Here is a 6,793-nt window from a genome sequence, read left to right on the forward strand (position 1 = left end):
ATTCTATAATATTCTCCTAATGAAAGAGCATTTAGCGTCACATGATATTAGGTTAAGCAATTAACGTAAATAATGATGCTTGATACGCTGTACCGAGTGCATGCGGGTGATGACTAGAAACTGTTAATTTAGATTCCACGGCGTTACTATAAATGAAGTAAGTAACACTGTTTTAGAGAGGAAAACTACCATCATATATTTTAAAGAATCTGGTAGATTCTGTAAAGTATAGGTCTGTTTCGAATAATAGGGTTGCGATCTTAAAGATAATGTTAGTTACTATCAAGTGTCACTTTCTTACTTGCTGTGGTTTGTTGGTGTGTATTGACTAAAAGTCATCATATATAATTAAAAACCCCTTGGGTGTGAAAAATGTGTGGCCAAAAAAGGACTGAGCATGCAACTTAAAGGAATGAAATTAAAATTGGCGGCCAAAGTGGTACCTACACTTATAGCATTGATAAAATTTTACAGCAAATATTCATTCATTAGTTAGTTAGGCCAAGTTGAACAAATAGGCTCAGAAAAACTAGATTATCGACTATCTTACATTACAAAACATACATTTTCCCCACATAGATATTGAAATGTTTTGGTAATAGATGATGCCTTATCTTTCTCTTCACTTACACTTTATAGAAATATCATCAAATGTATATTAATCATCAGTCACAAATCAGTGTTCTGTGATTTTCTTATATAAAGCTTTCATATAGCTTTTGTACATTATGTCCATATTACTACTTGCTCGTTTCAGTTCAATATGTAAGAATTTGATATAGCTTATAAACGAAAAAAAAATTATGACAATTTTTGTATTTCACTGAATTCATCATACTTTACAACAAAAGCATTTTATGCTCACTTCTCAGTAAGATTAAACTGTGCTTGACATCTGCAATTGGTCAAAAGTTCAGACAGGGTTGGTCTACAAATAGTTGGAAAATATAACTTATACTCATCTTATGTTGATAATTTACTAACAAAAAGTAACTTAATTCTACTCTGTTCAGACTAAAGATAAAATGCCAGTGAATTATGTTTCTAGCTTAGTCTATTATGATAAATTACACCTCATGAATTACTGTTTCTAACAAGTATGTTTGAACATCTAATACAAGTCTCCATTTATATTTCTTATATAAAATTCATGTTTCATTATAGCCTAATATGCTATAATCAATACGCATAAGTAAAATCGGAGACTTGACAAGTATCATAGACTCTGAAACATTTATTCACAAAACTTCAAGTTAGAAAAAGACGGCTTTATCCAAGATTCACCAAAAAATGTGTACGCATCCTACCTTGGAAGATTTTAAGAGTAAAATATGTACAATAATCGTGATAACAATGAAAAAAGTAAATGACAAAATATTTCAATTTGTTGTTTCTTACAATAAAAGATATGGCCTCCAAAATAAGTTGTATGTTAACTATACTTTAAGTCTAACAATTAAGAACGGATTTTGCATGTCAGTGAGCTTAACAGTCAATACAAAACGAATTTATCTATCCTTGCACTTTATAAAATGATAGAGAAAACTAATTGTACATTCATGGAATTATCAAGACTTAAGGGTACATTAGGAAGTTATTTTCTGTTTTTAAGTTACTACTTTCTGTTTTCGATCTAGAACTCATCTATTTGTATTTTAAAATACTACTCTTTACAAAAATAACTTACCGAGATCTATAAACAGTCTAACTTTTTCAGTGTTCAATTGTTTAGACACGTAAATAAATAACAGTATCATCCATCATCTTACAATTTAGGTCATGTTCTTCAAATGTATCTAAGGGGCAAATTCCACTGACAACTAAGTAATATTTGATATTTAGAAATAACACAAACTGAAACATCATTATAAAATACTAGATCAATTATAGAAATGAATTAGCAATAAGTTTTTACATATAAAACGTCAGTGAAAGCAAACAGTATGTCATACAAATTAAATATACAAGCCAAAATTATAATCAGCACATTAAATGTGTAATCGACACTTAAATCATAACTGGCTATGGAATAGTAATTTAACTGTCTTCAATATCTATAAAAACGATACATTAGGTGTGATAAAAACTTTACAGGATGTATGTTCTATCAGTTAAAGTAGCAAAACCTATAGAACTAATAAATTAGTGAAGTGTTTTATACATAAAGTGTTAGATAATTGTAAAAGCATCATGCTATAATAATAATTAGAGTGTTACTATAGGCGAATAGTGTTCCTATTGCTACTATAGAGCAGTATAAGTGCATACATATATCAACTTATGGCTTTTGTTTCATTTATATGTTTAATAGTATTAAATGTGTTTTACAAAGGTGGTTGGTGTTTCTGTATGCAGTTAGTGTTATTATACACCCATACAACAGTATACGGATTTCAACTTGTCTCAACTTACGTTTATTGTTTTCATTTATATATTTTATTGTATTACATGTGTTGTACAAAGGTGGGTGGTGTTACTACACGTGGATATTGTTACTATAGTCCCATAAAACAGCATACAGATTTCAACTATCACAAAAGTTTTGAATACAAATATAACCATTAATTAATGATACAACTAGTTATAACATAATGTATTACATATGTCAGCTGTTATCACACATACTATCTTAATTTATCCCAGCAATTTGAAAAGAAAAAGTTTATTTATACCCAAACATTAATTATACATGCTCTGGTTTTTATAAATTCCATCTTGAAAAGTAATTACGGTCTAAATTCTACAAGTCATTAAGTAGTAAATGTACATTTTAATTTCGACAACTGGCTGCCTATAAAGTAATTATTGGGATACTTCACCGCCCAGAGGATGCCACCTCACGCTGAATGGCTGCCTCAGAGGGAGGGGCTACTAGATGATATTGTCATAGTGAGACGAAGTAGCACCAGAAGGCTATAACGTCAAAATTCCGCAAAGTTGCGCCAAAGGGTGTGTTGTTAGGGGATGAAAGTAGGGAGACATCATAGTCATAGTGTTACTCACCAGAGGGTGCGTTGCTAGGGGATGTAAGTGGGTGGTGACATCATAAGTTAAATACTTGTATAGTTAGAAGCATGCTTTTTGTCGTATTTTAAATAACTGTGTATAAACTTTTCGTCATGAAACATAATTGAAATGATATGAAACCATAAAAGTTTACAAATTGTAGACGAAAAAACACCATGACGTTGAAGTGTCAGTTAGAAATACTTACAGGTTTGAAGAAAGCCATTTCAGTACTATTGATTTTTGTGTCAGGAAATTTTCTATCAACCAATCTGGCTAGCTACGTCAATCCCACTATTCGTTGATAAAAGAGTAGCCCAAAAGTTGGCGGTAGATGGTGATGAATAGCTGCTTTCCATCTAGCCTTTCACTGCTAAATTAGGGAAGGCTTGCGCGAAATTCAAACCAAACCAAACCACTTCAGTACTGTTGATCTTTGTGTTAGGAAACATTCTATCAACCAATCTGACTAGTTACGTTAGTTAAGAATGCTTACCAGTTTGAAGAAAGCCATTTCAGTACTGTTGAGCTTTGTGTCGGGAAACATTTTATATACCACTCAGACTGGCTACTCCAGACAAGTATATATTTATACAATACAATGTTTTAAAGTTATTACTAGATTATGATTTAATAATACAGGTGTCCGTCAAGAAAAAGGACCAAATGCCATGAAGCTGTTCCTTGGTTATGGAATCTATGGAGGCAGGATGAGGATAGTTTCTGTATCATGCTAACATGAACTTGATGTAAGAATAGAGAAGTACGTGTATGTGAATATGTAGCGGTTGGGTGGGCTGTGTTTATGGATATGTGAGAGTTGGGTGGTGTATGCATTTGAGAATATGATGCTTGTGAAATTATATTAAGAAAATTAAGCCAAATTCTAGTTCAATATGTTGACTAACATTTATATAAATAGAAAAAAGATATTTTGGAATGAAATGCTTGTTACTAATAATCAAGAATATCAAGCCATATTTACTGCATCTAACCACAAATTTTCCTTACTTGATAAGACTATTACTAAATCTAGACAATGAATCTTATTTACTTGATAAGATTATTACTGCATCTAGACCATAAATCTTCTTTATCTGATAAGAATATTACTTAATCTAGATAATAAATCTTCTTTATCTGATAAGATTATTACTGCATCTAGACCATAAATATTTCTTATCTGATACTTAGCTTTAGCAATAGTCTCATCAAGTAAGGAAGATTTATGGTATAGATGTAGTAATAGCCCATTGTAGCGCTTTGTGCGTAACAACAAACAAACACGAATCAGTGTTCATTATGGTGCAAATTTTATTGTGATGTTCTGGTAACCGTAACATCGTTTATTCGACAGGGGGAGTCGGATAATGGACGCAGTGAACGTGGGTGTAGCTTTATTTTATTTTACTGTTAGCTGGTAATATTGAGCTTTCAGAACTTATCGTAAATGAAATTATTAATGAATAAAGTTATGTAAAATAAATTACTATATATATATATATATGTTTACCAAGTGTTTTAACATGTTCAAAGGATGCTCTATATTTGTAGGCAAATGCATAGTCGTAGGAAGCAATTTTCGAGTGGTCAGGTCATTGTCACAATACCATTTTTAGGGGGTCTGGGGACATGCTCCCCAGAAAAAGTTTGAAAAATTAATGCTATGAGATTGAATCTTAAGCAATTCTAACAACAAATATTGCATACACAAAACGTAATGTACTGAATTAAAAGAAGCAAATTTTAATACATAAGTTGTTGCTATACATGTCATGAAAAAATGGTCAGGGCATAGCCTGACAGGGCTTGCCGCTGAAATGTGTAAACAGAAAGACAAAAATATGTTACATCACGTTTATAAGAACATATTGTTATGATAGCGGAAGTCACGTGACGCTGGTAACCTCTTTTTTTAGTATATAAGCCTGGCAGATAAAGCCCGCGGGATGATTGATTGAAGTGATATAGATAGATATTGAAGTGATAGATAATTGAGTCATGCGAACAGTAGGCACCGTAAGTAAAGTGTGTGAATCACTGTGATTTATAGCGTGTGTTATATAGGTTGTTAAGTTTAAAGTGACTGTGGAAATTCTATGTATAACAAAGTTGTATCGACAAAGAATAAACTAGTTTTAATCAAGAATGGACTTGAAGCTCCTCGGAAAGAATTTATACCAGAAATTAACAAACGAGCAGATACGTAATAACATGAAGTGTGGTCTAGTAGTAACTTTCTTAAAAACGTATATGGTTGAATATTGCTGATTATCAGTGTAAGATAAAACAATCATTTTTGAAAATTTTGGTTGAATTGCGATTGCTGAATTTAACCTAAATAAAACCTATATAAACAGATATGTCATAGTAGGCGTGGCGATTTGAAAAGTTTCGTAACTTCGTTGGTTATTTACTTTTTAACTTAAATTGCACAATTAGCCCACTTTTAGTACAAATAGAAGCAGCAACAGTATGAAAAGGATATCAGATCAGTTGTGTATGTAGGACAAGTTTCATAACATAAACCAGTCATTCAACTGTCATTGGTAGTTTCGCAAGTCACGTGGAGAGTTGTTAGCGTCGAAAATTAAACATCCATACTTCCTCGTGGCACAATAACATATGCATATATATATATAATATTATGCTTGTGTCTAGAATAGCGTAACAATAACTTTCCTATATTACATTACTTTTTAACTTAGAATTATAACAGTTTAAACTTAAAGCGCAGTACAAATCGAATAACATAAAAATGAAAGAAATTAGAAGCAAAGCTAATCTATTTAGTAATACCTATATAAACACCGCAGTACACACATGAAATTTAATATATTCAATCTAAAATGTAATAACAATTGTTTTATGAGCAATTTAGTAAGATATCCTAACGGAACACTATAGCATCATGATAGAAACACATTCTTAATGAAAAACAATAACAGGTTGTTTTTGTGACAACCATGGAAACATATCTGATGTAAGTAAAGTCTAGTATACGTCGCAAAATATATATTTCTTAGAATACCAGGTTTTATTACTGTAAACTTTAAACTTCTGCTACCGTTCAGTTTGAGTATTATCAAACTCCTTAACAATACTATGTAATAACAGTAACAAAATATAAATAATCTAAATAAAATAAATAACACTGTGTAATAATAGTAACAAAATATAAATAATCTAAATAAGATAAATAGAACTATGTAATAACAGTAACAAAATATAAATAATCCAAATGAAATAAATAGCACTATGAAATTACAGTATCAAAAATACATAATCCAAATAAAATAACTAGTACTATGGAATTACTGTAACAAAAAATAAGTCCTTCATTTAAAAAAGAATTTGTTTGTTTAACTAAACATTATAAACTTCGTGTTATAAGCTCCATGTTTTTACTTCGTACTAGTATTCTGTGTGATTCACTTACAGTTGTGGCGCAAGTTACCGTAATTCGTTTGGTCTTCTTTCTTCTGAAGACCCCCTGTTTCTTTTGTCAAAGTGTACCCAGGCTGATTCAATTACTTTAAATCCACACTTTGACTGAATAAGATTATCCTTCTTATTTTATTATACTGTTAGTTTCACTTTAACATCTTAAGCGTTAGGCCTATGTCAGTCGCTAGGCCTATCACATCTACGGTACTTAACTTCACACAGCTATATTCCCTTTTGCTATTATTTGTCTATTGTTGTCTGTCTGCTGCTTCCCGCTACTTTTATCTTTATTACATAGTCGTCAGGCCACTTTCTATATTCTCAACACCAATTAGTTATT

Source organism: Limulus polyphemus, unplaced genomic scaffold (genome assembly GCF_000517525.1).
Source record: "Limulus polyphemus unplaced genomic scaffold, Limulus_polyphemus-2.1.2 Scaffold3840, whole genome shotgun sequence".
In the NCBI taxonomy this organism is placed as follows: Eukaryota; Metazoa; Arthropoda; class Merostomata; order Xiphosura; family Limulidae; genus Limulus; species Limulus polyphemus.